This window comes from Pongo pygmaeus, chromosome 5 (genome assembly GCF_028885625.2).
Source record: "Pongo pygmaeus isolate AG05252 chromosome 5, NHGRI_mPonPyg2-v2.0_pri, whole genome shotgun sequence".
NCBI classification, from domain to species: Eukaryota; Metazoa; Chordata; class Mammalia; order Primates; family Hominidae; genus Pongo; species Pongo pygmaeus.
In genome coordinates this window covers 67,956,888-67,972,505 of record NC_072378.2, presented here as the reverse complement: position 1 = coordinate 67,972,505, position 15,618 = coordinate 67,956,888, and the positions used below count along the sequence as shown (strand labels likewise).

Genomic DNA, 15,618 nt, shown 5'->3' with positions numbered 1-15,618 from the left:
ATAATAGTTATTTTGACAAATAGAATATGGCAAAAATAACAACATGCAGCTTGGGATCCTAGGTATAAAAAAACCTTGGAGTCTCAGCAATTTCTGTTTTCCTGGAAGAAAGTTAGTTATGAAATTTTGTTCTTATGAATGAACTATTTATTTTACTGATGTAAATATTTATCTGAAACACATACTAATTCCAAAAATTGTTTGACTTTCTCAGGTTCTACAGATAAAAATTCAGACTGGAATCATTCCTGAAATTTCTTTCAAGATTACAATATTAGGTTAAAGAGAAGACACAGAACTATAGACACTAAGCAGAGGAAGACCTATGAATTAGCATTTTAGCATGCACATCCAGGTTTAGTAGAACTATGAAACCACCAGGTAGCTTTGATGGTTTTGCTTAAATCTGTAATATTAAACTTCTAGCTGAATTGCATTATGAGCAAATAATCACTTGTAAATCTTAACAGTTTCTTCCTTTTAAGTAATGGGAGTGTTTCTAATCATTCTACAATTATGATTATAAATTGAACTTAGCCAATGATACAAGTTTGATCCTTACATTTTATAAAAGTAACATTACTTTTTCCCCTAAAGTTTAAAAAAGTACCAGTTCTATATTTTATATATAATATAATTCTATATATTCTGGCATTGCTTATAATGCAGTTTGACTATACAGTAATCCATTACAACTACTGAATGACAACTACAATTTTCCAAGTAGTATTATTAATACTAAGAATAGTGGGTCAACTTCATATTTGTAGAGAACTAAAAATAACCACATTAATTTGGATATGATACTTTTTTTCAGAGAGTACAAAACACTTTCCTTTAAATTATCCCATTATCTCAATCATTGGCCACTAAAATTCCATGTATTTCTTATCAAGGTCATTTATCATTTCTTTTTTTAGGGTAAGTCATCCAACTACATTTATTAAGTTCAAAATAAGTTCTAGTTTTGACATTAATAAGTTTTCAAAAATTATTCTAAGAAGAAATAAAAATAGTTAATGATAAAAATGAGACTATAAGATAGAATTTTAATTTGCTACTTTATAATTCTTAATTTCAGAGAAATTAAGATTAAAATTTTTTCTCAAAATATCTTGATAGACTTTACAATGAGCATTTACAAAAACCACAATGTTATTCTCTGGGACCTATGACTAACTTGCGTGTCAACAGAACAGAAAAATGCATTTCTTCTGAGGGGAATAGGACAATTACAGGTATCCATCGAAAAGTGTAATGATAGGGACAAGAGGATTGAAAAAGGACCCATTTGTTCAACTCTCTTCTAAATGGGAACAGTCACATGAATAGACAACTTTAACGGTGGAAGAGAACATAGAGATACAGGTCAAGAGTCAAAATCTCAAATTCCTTCCGTGGTCACACACCTAGCATAAATGTATGAAGTGGCTACACATAAGCTAATTCTGAGTGGCAGAGACTGAAGGAACTAGTGACACCATGCTCTGACTGAAAGCATTTAAGTTTCAAACATGCCTTAAACACTGAGCTGATACATCAAAATGTTTCTTCAGGTAGACTCAGGTCTGCTAGTTTGTGATTCAAGATCTTGTCTATGAGATATTTATTAATGAAGAACATGACGCTCAAAGAAAGGAAGTGTCTCGCCTAAGGTCAGAGGTAAATAAATCCCATGAATATATTCCAACTGGAATGCACACCAAAATAGTTAAATGTCACCATATAAAACCAAATATTATGTTTATTTATCATTTGATGTTAGATAAACTTCTAAGAGATCATACTGCACTGCTAATCTTGGGATTACAAAAATTAGACACTAATATAGGATGTTTATGTGATATACATTTATATTACTATAGTATTTAACATAAGAGCTCTGTACATGAATACAAAGGTATTAAATTATAATCCAAATCATAAGTACAAATTATTGGAAATATTTTATTTCCCTAATTAGTATATTCAGAATAAAGTATTTATAGAGTTATTAATCTGAAGAATTTAAAGAGATATCCAAGCAAAAACACATTTAACATTAGAAAAATTAAGCCCCAATTAGCGATGATGATGTTCATGATAGTTTAACATTATCATGTAACTATCATGGTGTGTGGTACTTGTCTAAACACTTTGCATATGTTGGTCAGCTCCATTAAACCCCAATAGAGCTCTGTGCAATAGGCACTGTTATTGTTGTTGTTTTCCTCCAGAGATATTCAAGTTATACCAAAATACCTAAGGTCCGATAATGTTAATTTAGATAAAATTATTTTGAGGAATATATTTTGGACTCCAATTAAATACTTCAGAGAACTAGCATCTTTTTTATCTTTTCTTCCAACTCTTGAAACCCAATTGGCGCAACAAAACAAATATAAAGAGAAAGCAAAACTATCCATTTACAGCAAAGAAATGAAAATACCATGACCCCAAAACACAAACTACAGAAACTACAAAATACCAAGACTATACTTTCAGGGATCATTTCTATAGTTTGTTACTAGAGAAGTTTCTCTGAACGTGTAGAGCACCGAGAACCTACAAAATACCATGAAATGAGAAGTGATGATAAAGAGTGGTCCTTCACCCTTCACCTTTCAAGAAGGATAGCGTTCCCTAAAGTATCTTGGCCAGTAAAGAAGCCTGAAGGTGAAGCCTGGTGAAGGTGGGAGGGGAGAGATCTCATGACTTAAAGAACCGAATCCAATTACATACACGGTACATGAACACCAAAAACTGAGAGAAGAGCTCCCACCAAAAGGTTGGGTAAGAATGTGTATAAGACTAAACTCTGATGGAAGCTGCTGCAGTCCACTCACTGTCAGCCACACTCTCCTTGTGCTCACTTCCCTCCAAAAGCCCCATTCACTCACCCTCCCTTATGCAATGTTTCAGACAAATATTTGGAGGCAGTAAAGTACAGTGGTGAAGGCTCTGGAGACAGCCAGGTTCAAATCATCATTCCACCACTGTGAATCCCTGGGCACACTTAACTCTCTGCACAACTTTCTTATATAGGCCAGAAGAGCATAAAAATAGTAGGATTCAAAGATATCTGTCTTAGTCAGTTTGGGCAGGTATAACAGAGCACAATAGCCTTGGTGGCTGATAAACAACGGAAATGTATTTCTCATAGTTCTGGGAGCCAGAAGTCTGAGATCAGGTTGTCAGCATAGTCAGGTTCTGGTGGGGACCCTCTTCCATGTTCTTAGCCACTGACTTCTTTATTACTCACATGGCAGAAAGAGAACTTGCGAGCTCTTTGACCTCTTCTTGTAAGGGCAATAATCTCATTCACGAAAGTTCCATTCTCACGAACTAATTATGACCCAAAGTCCCCAGCTCCAAATATCATCACATTAGAATTAGGATTTCAACATATGAATTTGAAGGACGGTAAAAACATTCAATCTATAACAATATTTTATCCTAAATATAATATCAAACACATCTCAAACATTTTCATACTACTAAAAAACAATCGGTATTTGAGAATGAGGGTACATCAGCTTTCAGTAATGATATTACCATAAAAAATGTGTTTAAAATTATTTATTATATTCTAAAAATGTAGGATACTATGAGAAATAAAAGTAAATTAAGACAAATGAGAACATTTATCATTTTAAAAAGGACAAATATCATTCAGCATAGTTGACTCATTTTAAAATAATCCTTTTATCCCATGAATGAAATTTCTGTATTCAATTTTGCTGATGGTGACTTTCCTATTGACTCTCATGCTTTTAGTGAAAATTAAATTGCACAAAAATACCACACTGCAGATGTTTTAGTTGGGCTACTTGTAATTTATAGATAGTGTAACTCTAAAGATCACAATGTGTAGCATGCTAAAATACTTGAATCATATCTGACGTTCACATATTTAATAACGAAGTTTCTGGATGAAGAAGAAACAGAAAGCCAAATGCTCTCTTCGGCTTTTCATATTTAAGTCATGATGAAATCAAGGCAACTTGCTCATTGATAGTTGTAGAATTTCTGCCACTTTAAACATATTAACCCTGAAGTTCTACAATGCATTGCCTTCTATAGGCAAAACACACATGGATACTAATGGCAGATCTAAGCAAATATACACAATTTAAAAAGGTACAAAATTGGCTGTATAAATTCAAATGTATATTTTTATCCTAGTAATCTCAAGTTTAAAACTCCAAAAATAATTAATAAAATATAAATATTTTTCAAGTACTAGAATATAATTTTGTATTTTACATGATTTATTATGCAAATTTGGTAAAGCATGCATTTTTAAAATCTAAATGAAAACTTGATTCAAAAATCAGGAAACACTTTCAACAACTTTTCAAAATGGGTCTAATGGAGAAGAGTAGTAAAAATTATACGATGAACACAAACTATAATTTATTGTTTACAAATGCAATGAAAACTCTTACTCAAAATTTAGTCTTCTTTGTATTTATTTATGAAACTTTAGGAAAATGAATTGAAATAACAGAGGTAAGTCAAAATAAAATAAAAGTTGTTTAAATGTTTATCTTATGTATTTCAATTTACTTTTCCATATAATATTGTTGAAAGCTGACTTCCATATAACATTGTTGAAAGCTGACATAATGGGTTTACTAGAAAGTTATTATCTATTTAACCAAAAAGTTTATATAACATCAGAAAAAAACTTATACTATATATTATAATATAAATAATAGCAATTCTGGAAACTTTGGGGGTTAATTTTTTTTGTCTTCCCATTTTCCCTTATAAGTGAGTAGTTCTGAAATAGTGGTTTTGTAGTTAATTTGTTAAATAGAGTCAATAAAGAAAGGCACCAAACACTATTTTCATGATTCTCTTGGGATAACATTAATATATATGCATAATTGATTTTTAAAGCTACAAATAATATTTTTATAGATGATACATTGTGTTCTAAAGTTTCTATAGCAGATGAATTTTATATTCTAATATTGTTTTGAGATATACTCATTTATCATTTTTGTGTACAGACACTAGAATACAACTTTTATCTTTAACTCAAGACTCCTAAAGCAATTGTTTAACAGATATTGAAAGAAATTTTTTTATAATTTTTAATACAACTTCTAAAACACATTACCTGTGACCACAGCTTTAATTATTCACCAAACATTCCTTACTTAAGCCTCAGAATTCTGATTTTTCTTTTCAATATTTGACTACTCTGGAATAATACCCAAAATCTCGCCCTATCCTGGGAACTTCACTTAAATTCCCACTTTATCTTAGATTATTTTTCTTATTGATAATGTAAAATAAATTTACCTCTGAAAATTAACTTAGACTCCCCTCTCCAATGGTTTCATATTTTCCCCAAAATTAGTAAGCACTAAAGTTACATGAAAGGGACTATTCTAAGCTGCTCAGATTTGTTAATTTGTTATGTGGTAAATCCATAGCCATTAAGTGACAGAGCTATAATATCAAATTCTATTTGTTTTTACATAGGACATTGCCAATTTAATTATCTGCCAAAACCTCAGACTCATCATTTCTGCACCATACTTGGCTCAACTTGAACCAGCTTCCCTTTGCAAATTCCTGACTTGTGCCAATATCACAATCATCAAAAGTGAAGCCTTTTATTTCCCTCTGGTACTTTGTTTAAAAAATTTATGACCCCTTGCCACTTTAAATGTTTCAAACTGATCACACTGCTTTTCATCATTGTTTTTCAATTACTTCTGCTGTAATCAATTTATTTTTGGATTACTGCAGAAGCCTCATCATGGTCCCATTAAGGCACCTGGTTCCCTAGTCCCCTTCCCAGATAGTCTAATTTTGCTAGCTTAAATTTCACTCAACCTCTACCTCCTTCATGATAACTATTTGCCTGTCTCCCTGCACCCTGATCACAAATTCCTTCTGAAGGTCCCCCACTACCATTAGATTAAAATCAAAAGCGCCTAGCCTTTATTTATTTATTTAGCTTTATTTAAAGCTGTTTCCTTCACTCAAATTATATTCCTGCCAATCATTGAAAGTCCAATCTAAATCCAAATAGCCATAGGCCACAAATATATATATATATATATATATATATATATATATATATATATATATTTGGCCACCTATAATGCTATAATGTTTGTTTCTTCCCAATAATGGCAAAAATCTTAAATAATCTTCTCATTTTGGGTATTTATTAAATATATTCCCTATTTATATTCAATGGCTCTGACTTGAAGGCTAATAATGTAATATACAAATAAATCCTGTTTGCCATTACTATCTCATGTAATACTATACCTAGAGGCACTTCTTGAAAAATTAAGGTCCAAAAAACATTTTTTTTGTATGTAAAATCATTGAATTCATAGTATACTACTTCACTGTGATGCTTTATATATGTTAGTAATTATATATTTATAAATAAATACATACAAATATATAATTTTTGCAAAATGATTTTAGACTAAGAAGAAAGAAAACACTAAGAATCATGATTTTCTGACAGCCATTTATCCAGCTTATTTCATATAAATTGTGTACATGCCTGCTATCCACAACTATTGTAACATAGCATGAGTTAAATTAACGTTTTGCTGAAGAGAAGAAACTTATGGCAAAACTCAATCTTATTTGTTGATAAGATCTTAAAAATTGGAATTACTGTGTAAGAGTAATTATAAAACAACATCCCTTGCTATGTAACTGAAGCATTTAGCTACAGATGAGACATTTTAAAAGAAGTCCATCATGGTTTACTTTACAAGTGTTTCAATCTTATCTTTATTGTCATTCTATTAAATAAGCCTACAATATACCTAGAAATTTGGATATATGGAAGTAAAATTTTAGAAGGATGGAATATCAATTTGAGTGGCTCTGAATAATTTGTACCTTGAAAGGAGAATTCACACCATTAACTTCTGGTATGGTCTACACAAGGTAATTGTGTGTATAATGATTATTTATTTTTAAAATTAAATTAGAAAAGTAACTTTTTCCCTGCAATCTGAGAATGCAGGCTCATTTAACATCTTCCATTGAAAGTATCCCAAAGTATCAACATACTAAATGAAAACAAAGGAAGTGATACATAAAAAAGATTCACTAAAAAAGGTAAAAACACATAATATTAAAATATATTTTAATACTGTACTTATATGAAATATAAAATATACAATCTAAAAAATATATTAAACATCTGAAAGGTTGTGAGCCTAGTCTTTATCTAGTCAATTCAACATTAATTTCTGCTGAATATGACATCGGCTATTACTATAATATTGTTTATTGCCTAAAATGTGCTTATACGAATTTCAAGGACATTCTATCATAATTATCTGTATTAACTTCAAGAACTGGCTTTCTTTGTTGCATTTATATTAAATTGAAGTATGGTTTTAATCAGTGTTATTCATATTATGCATATAAATTTCAGCTATTCTACAGTAAAGGATTCTCAATTTGTTTTTCAAGGAAAATCACTATGGCAAAAGAAAGCCAGAATTAATAGTAGTTAATCCTTCCTAGTGGTTGTGTGTGCATGGAGGATCAGTGTAAAAGATGGTTACTGCTGTGTTAAGTTTCATTACTCCAGCTGTCAAACAGATGTTCAAAACAAGTAAATTGCCCTGGAATGGTTTTCTAAATTCTTCTTCTTAATCTGTTAAATTATGCAAATGCTAGAATATTTTTAATCATGTACCTAAAGTCCTTTCACATAATTCACATGATATAAGAATTCTGGAGTAATTTAAATACAACTTTTAAAAAGATAACGTATAAAAATAATTTATATTAGAGATGACAGGATATATATTTGTGTTGTGATATAAATGTAATAGTTACAAATTACATTAAAAAGTCAATAAAAGTCATTCTAAATATATTTATGGGGAAATACGCTTTCTTAGCATATATAAATATGAAATAAATTCAAGAAAACAAAATAAATAAGAATAAAATGGAAACTTTAAATCATCTTATGTACTTTACAGATAATTAATTTTGTTATGTTTTCTCCTTCGTACTTTTTTACTGATAATGACCTACATAAGTTCTCTGAATTGTCTTTTTTTTTTTGGAAAAAATGAAGTAGCTGTTCTTTTTATCAAGAAAAATAATTTTGTTTTGATTACTTCCTCTGAGGAAACCATCACATCCCCAAAACACTGAATCACTTATCATTAAAAAAAAAATTGCATCAGCTTGATTTTCAGTAATTGAGTGTTAGTTACCACAATTAAGAAAATTCCACAAAAAATTATTTTAGTTAGGATGGATCAGGATTTATTTCTTTTCTAATAGGATATTTATTTTTGGTTCTCAGGTAAATAAAAGTTGAGAGTTACAAAAGAACTTATGAAAACTATTTTCAAGACAAAAATTAAATAAAATATTCTCTAAGCCAGGGAATGAACTTTTCACCTCTCTTTCTTTTATAGGTATCCTGTATCTTCTGGTACTAGAGATGCTTAATCTAACTATAAATTATTTTTGTCTAATAGAAATGACATCTTACCAACTTAAAATCATTAAAAGATAATTGTAATTCTAGTTTTATTTTGATCTTCTATAATCATAATTACAGAAAAGATTAAGCAGCTCGTTGTGTTAATATGGTGCTAAGTAAAGTTCAAGGTAATTAAATAGCAAAGCCTTTAACATCTATGCCCCTGTAACCTAAGACATTTAAATTTTTTGAAAACAAAATGTTAAACATAGACTAAACTTATATCTAAATAAATATGTATACTAATTTAAAATGTAGCAATTCAAAAAACTTTGTGTTAGTGAATAAAAAGTAAACTTTGCACGTCTCATAGCAGGTCGAAATTAATACTCCATTTTTTATCACTTGGAGGTTTCCTGGGAGAGATGAGATTGCAGAATTCTTTGAGCAATAGGCTTGGTTAAAGAAGAAAGTCCTTTTATTAGTGAGGACACAGGCAGGCTATAGCTTGGAAAACACTAGGTGGAAGAAACATTACCAGACAGAGGCCACTAAACATATCTGGAGATGTACTTTGCAGGATTTAAAATACATATATTTTTCTATTTGAAACCATCCTATAGTTACAAAACATGGGATAAGCTAAGTTCTTTTTGAGTTTTTAACTAATATTGTGTTATATGTATCTTTACAGAGTGGTGGTATAGTGTAAGGGCTCAGAGAATGAACTTGAATTCAGCTCTGCCTCTTCTCAATGTGATACTATGCAAGTCACTTAACTTTTCTGTGTCTCAGTCTTTTCATCCAGAAAACAAAAGTAATAATAATAGCTATCTCATGGGGCTCTTAGGAAGAATGAAAGAGTTAATATTTAAAATTTTATCTGACACACAGGAATGATTCATTAGTATTGTGATTATGAAATACACAAATAAATAAATACAAAGTATGGGCTTAGTAGTCTGTTGTTTGTTCCATCTGAATTCTCAAAATATCTACTACAGATGGTAAATTTCCATTAATGGATTACTAAAATAGCCATTTCCCATAGATGCCAGGTTAACAGAAAAGTTTATACATTTGGGGTTAAGTTGTGCAATGCCAGTTGTGTTTAATTAACCAAATACATAATTAATCAAAATAAATATGTTAGGTTGATATTACCTGAATTAAGCAAAGATCTATAAAAATTTGCATATAGTTTCACCTATTAATTTTGCTACACTTGTTCAAAGGCAAAAAACTGAGTGTTTTTAAAAGTGTTTACAAAGTCTAAGGTTTGATAAAACTCTTTACAAGTTGAGTAAGTATTTTAAGTAGAAAGTAATAGGAAAATGTTTAGTTTATCTACTAAATTTGCTGAGTAATCCCATCAGAACAAAACCATGGCCAGCTGCTTGATCACATTTATCCTCTGAAATAGTCCCACCTATCACCTGCAGAGGAGGACAGACACCAATCTGTAGTCTTTTCAAGACTGATTCAAAAACATAGCATAAAATTTTGAAGCTCTATTAACACGTTTCCATATTTTCGTCTGTTTAAAAATTTTTACTGATGTAAAATTTACCTCATTTGCATTCCTTAAAGACTAATACATTTAATTCTTAATTACATGATATGGCACTGAGACCTAGGCTTATTTATATATAGACTTGGCCCTCTACAGAAAACAAATAGTTCTGTAAAACGACAATATCTCCCTGATCATTTTTGTTTTTAGCACTTGGGGAAATTTTTTGATAACTCTTCATTTGTACTCATTTTCCTTTAATGCTAACTCTTGACTTTCCCAGGAAACACAAGGACAGAAAGGATGTGTTTATTTTCAGGCTGCTTGTCTGATTGATGTAAGAGTGGTAGCCTGTTATAAAGTAACTCATTATATTTCTGATCTTCATCTACAGATGAGTAAAACTGGGATTGAATAAAATTGAAGTCATTATACTTCATTTTCTATGGGCAGCCTAAAACAACATTTTAGATTACTTAAAAAACCTGAATTAAGAGAACTTCCCACTTCTGCATTATTTGTGCATTAATCTTAATATTGCTTTTTGTACAGACTATATTAAGAAAGCATAGACATTATTTCTATTTTGCAGATGCAGAAAATATGGTTCATATTTTCTATGAACCAAACTATGAAGCAAACTGCCAAAGGTCACAAAGCTAGCGGAAAGCAGGGTTGGGAGTGGAACTCTGAAATATGTGAATATGAAGCCGAAACTCCTTGCTTCCACTGACATAGAAAGTAAAAAGAAAAACCAAAGAAATAAATGTTTTCCTAACAGAAGATCAGAGTCTTAATTTAAAATGTCAAACCCAGCAAATCTATCCAACAATTTGTGATATTTATCATCAAAGGACTGGACCATTATTTCACATACATACAGGCCAATGAACTAAACTAATAAATGTGAACAACTTTACAAGTTTATGTTGGCAATAATAATAATTACAACAACATTTTTGCATGCTGGTTTTCATTTTTCTAAATAGATTTCATGTATATTATACTTTCCATACAATCCAGTGTGTTACAGATGATTATTTTGATCTTTATAACTGAGCAAACTGAAGCTCTCTCTAAGAGATTATGTGACTTGCCTGAATTTGCTCACACAGTAATGTCAAAATCTCCTTCAGAAGGTGGTTTTCTAATCCAAATTCTCTTCTAAATACAAAGGACTACAGAGAGTTAAAAGTCTAACGTCACATTTCTAATTCTCTTGTTTGTAATATCTAAAAGTAAAAGTTTCATAAAATTGAAAATAAAACAGTATGATCTTTTAAAAAATAGAATATGGATTTATATTTTATTGCTATTTTCCTACATTAAGCCTAAGGATAAATGTTAAAAAAGGAGACAGCAAGCAAGATATTTTTCAATTGACTCTGCTCAGGAGGAAAAAGGCATTCAATACAGGCCAAGACATAAATTATACTTTGGTTACTTTTAACATGCATACCAATCCTTAGGAAAAAATCAGAATAGAGATTTTTAAGTTGATTTTACCAATTAAAGTAAATATATTTAAACTTCAATATGATTGAGAAAGGACTAGTCCAAAGGAACATCCATATTTATAGAAAAATACTCAGACGAGGAAGTTACTTAGGTGGCCAAAACATACTTGCCTTTTCTTGGTTGGTATATCCTGGTCTTCAGGAAACCGTCATTTGGGATCACTCTTTGTCAAACAATCTCTAAATAAAACTGACTAGTCCGTTTTTAAAGGAAAAAGTGGTGATACTGTAAACAGTGGTTGATATTTGAAATGAGGACTAAAGGAGAATAGACATGTCTTAACTCAGAAATTTTTTCTCATGTGCATGAGTATGCAGAGGAAATAAAGAATTAAAGATGCAATACATTTCTGAGGACTTAACAGTCCAGGAGGCATTTTAATTTCTCTGAGGTCAATTAAAGAAACTGATTACTTTTTATTATGAATCAAAATTTTATTTGTTGTAATAAAGAATTCTAATTGCAGTAAAGGGTTCCAGGATTACCCAATTAATGGAATTTAACATTTATCAAGCCTTTACTACACAGTCCAAACATTATGCTAAGCATTTTACATGCATTACCTCATTCAGTCTTCCAATTATTTCACTAAAATCATCACCACTTCACAGAAAACAGAAACAAAAACAAAAAAACGAAACAAAACAAAACCCTGATGTTTAGAGAAGTGTGTAAAAGTCTCAATGCCACAGAGCTGGAAATTGGGACTGGAACCCAGGGAGTTTGACCCTTAAACACTATGACATGTTGTCTCTAACAACAATCTTTGTTTTATATTAAAATTATCTCCCTAAATTCTGGTACTGAATTTATAGCTGTGAGATGTGTAGAATCTAGTATGTAACAAACTGCCAAGAAACAATCAATGATCAAAGAGAATGTGAGACTGTTAATTTATTAATACACAATATATGTGACTTCCTCAGAAATGTAAAACTAAATTGTTCTCTTTTGAAATTGACATTTGTTTTCACTTTTAGAAACCTACTTGGCAAACGATTTACTCTTAAATCCTAAGTAAAACTTTAATTTCTGACATGCAGAAAGATTCATAGAATACTGATCTGAATGTATTGATTACAAAGACTTCATGTGAATTATCAAACAAATCAAATTAAAATTTAAAGCTTCCTTTGCAGAAGGTATTTTTATTCTTTGTTATTCCTATGATCTCATAAATCACCCTGGTTAAGAGTATATTTAGTAAATATTTAGTTAGTAAATTCAGTTTATCAGGGAATATATTCTCAAACTATTGAAAAATGATTATCTTTTCAAATAATATACGCATATACAGCTTGTGAGCATTTAATGCCATATATTCACATATAAGTGTATATGTGGATGTGTGTGTCACAGATCAGATATACAAATGTGGGAACTAAACTGACACTTCACTCCATCCCTGGAGTTTCTTCACAATACGTAAGAAGAAAAAAAAGCAGAAAGTGTTTATTTTTTCATTTTGTTTTAATTTCTTAGTTGCTCAATGGCCTATTTGTACTATTCTCTGACTACTGAAGTCTCTTTTATAATTAATGAGCATATCATAATCCAAACTTCTTGAGAATAAGAAAGCCAGGAAATTAAATGGAAGGCACAGCCCCGTAGAACAAAGCTTGCCAGCATACCACTCACATTGGGAAGAATTATTTCCTCCCCACTAAGTAACTCACAGAGTCTTATTTAAAGTTTACAACAGCCTACTTTTCCTCTCCTGCCTCTCAGGGGAGATAAGAATACTTCTCAGTGTGACAAAAGCCCACCTACTCAAAGGGGAGGTTAATTATTGCTACACAATTAACCTCACAAGAAAATTAAGATTAATGAAGCAGTGCTTACTAAGTGATTACAAGTTCCTCATGACCTATTGTAGAATTATTTGTTTACCAAACACCTACATGTATATTAATAACAGATTCCATGCAAATTATTTCAATGTCTAACCTATAGACCAACATTTATAAATTATAGCCTATGTATCAAAAAAAAGGAGTAAAAGAACAAAGGAGGAAGAGAGGGAGAGAGGGAGGGAGGGGCTGTGAGAGAAATAGAAGAGAGAAAGACGAAAGAATACAAGAGAAGAAAAGGAAGGAAGATAGGCAGGAAGGAGAGGAAGGACAAAAAGAGAACAGGACAAGTTCTTACCTTTCAGCAAAACCACCATGCTAGAATAAATGTTTTTCTCTTAGTTCTGTAACAATCGTGGTTCAGCAAAGGACCACAGAACCTTCTCTCTAATGTAGTTTTAAAACAAAGAAAAACTCGAGTATCTTTAAATAAATGTTGAATGAATAGTCTCCTATAAAAATATAGAATGACTGTACTTATTTTAGTATTTATTAATTTTAAGTAGGCTAAAATAAGATCATTTTGATAAATCATACATAAAATGGGTTCTAGAGTGCTTTGCTAGCAATATATGCAGCTACCTCAGAGTACAATGTGGAATATGTGCATACATTCTTCCCCCAAAATATCATTTACTGACATGCCCATCACCTTATTACATCTGGATTATAGAACACATCACCAATGTAACTAATCATGTTTTAGCACACCACAACTGCTCCCCAATCCACCTCAACTGGACATTATAGATATGTCAGAATAGGATAGGTTAGGCTGTAGTGACAATACCAACTCCTAACTTCTCAGCGTCTCGAAAAAGGAAGTTATTCCTTGCTCATGCCTCACAGTCATCATAGACAGGCAAAGGCTTAGAGCAGAGGCTCTTCTCATTTTAGTCACTTAAGAACTCAGCTGAGAGAGGAGCCCCTTCTCTTTAGGTACAGGTATCCATGCTAGAAACAAAGACACTTTCATGGTCTTACTCCATCAATAAAATGACTCAGATCAGAAGTGAGCAATGTCACTTTCACTCACAACTCATTAGCCAGAGCCAATCATATAACCCCAAACAACCATTAGTAGTAGGCCAGTAACACAATTCCTACATAAACCCAGAATGGTAGGAGTCTGTAACAACTTAGTGAAAAACATTCATTACATCTCAATTATCTACTGATATCTAAGTAATGTCAATGCTAATAAGCTTTTTGTTGTTATTTTATTAACATGTCTTCGGTTAAGGATATTCATTATGTGTAAACACCAAAAGAATTAAGCATAATTATTATTGCTCTAATAACTTCAGCTTATTCCAAGAAACCTGAGTTTGAAACTGAAATATTTGAGGATTATCAAAACAATAAAGGAGAGGCAGAATGAATACCACCCAAATGTATTACATTTATAAAGATTTAAAATTAAGGCTTCTGAATATTGATCAATTATACTTAAAAATTTTAAAGGATTCTAAATAAATATTCATATTTACCTAAGTAAACTAGTATGTGAGAAAAACATATGATTGGAGTAAGCTAATTTGCAGGAAGATTTTTGTTTGGGAGCCCAGGGTGGAAGACGTCTGGAGTTCAGATGACCAGAGAGAAAGGTGGAGAAATGTGGTGCCTGTCTTGATGTCCAACAGGGGGCCTCAGGACAAACTGGCTCCAGACAGAGTCTGAAGAAAGTGTTTACGTTCCAGGAGCAAGAGGTAGATCATAAGCAGATCTGTTATTTCACAAGTGTGACACAGAGTGGGAAAGCGGGAGTCTCACTGCTGGCTTAAAGACAGCTTGGCTTCATGACACTAAGGTCTGTCCTAAGCAAAAGCAGAGACACTGAGTGCTGGCAGGAGATTGCAAATGCCTACCAGACAGGGTGAGGCATGGTGGAGAAGTGACAGAGAATGCTTATGGGACACTACCCAGCAGGCATTGAAGATACCTGAGAAGCACCATAGAGAAAGATGAAGACTTGCGTAAGGGGTGGGAGTTAGACTCAGGCAAACTCAATTATTGGGTTGTGTGGGAAGAACAGAGCATGGAAAAAAATTCAGCACAGATAGATATGCAGGCCGTAGGATCCTAGATAAATTATGAATTTTGTTCTAAGCAAAACACAGTAGGAACAAACTGATAGTCCTTATATATACTTGGTGATCATAAAATTGAAAATATTAGTTTTCAATGGAAGGAAGTTTAAAACATTAATTTCTTGTATGTGGCTTCATATGGAGACACTGATTTATAGTTCTGCAGTGGTTTTTCAAGAAGAGTTCCCTCTCCTACCAATATAGGAAGAAAGGAGAGAC

At 31.6% G+C, this 15,618-nt stretch overlaps 1 protein-coding gene and 1 pseudogene across 2 annotated transcripts in view; one reads left to right on the top strand and one right to left on the bottom strand.

Annotated features, from left to right (window-relative positions):
• ADGRB3 (adhesion G protein-coupled receptor B3) overlaps positions 1–15,618 on the bottom strand; it is a 754,183-nt gene that overhangs the window by 725,363 nt on the left and 13,202 nt on the right. The window lies entirely within an intron of this gene.
• On the top strand, positions 2,469–2,586 carry LOC129039646 (small nucleolar RNA U3; annotated as a pseudogene).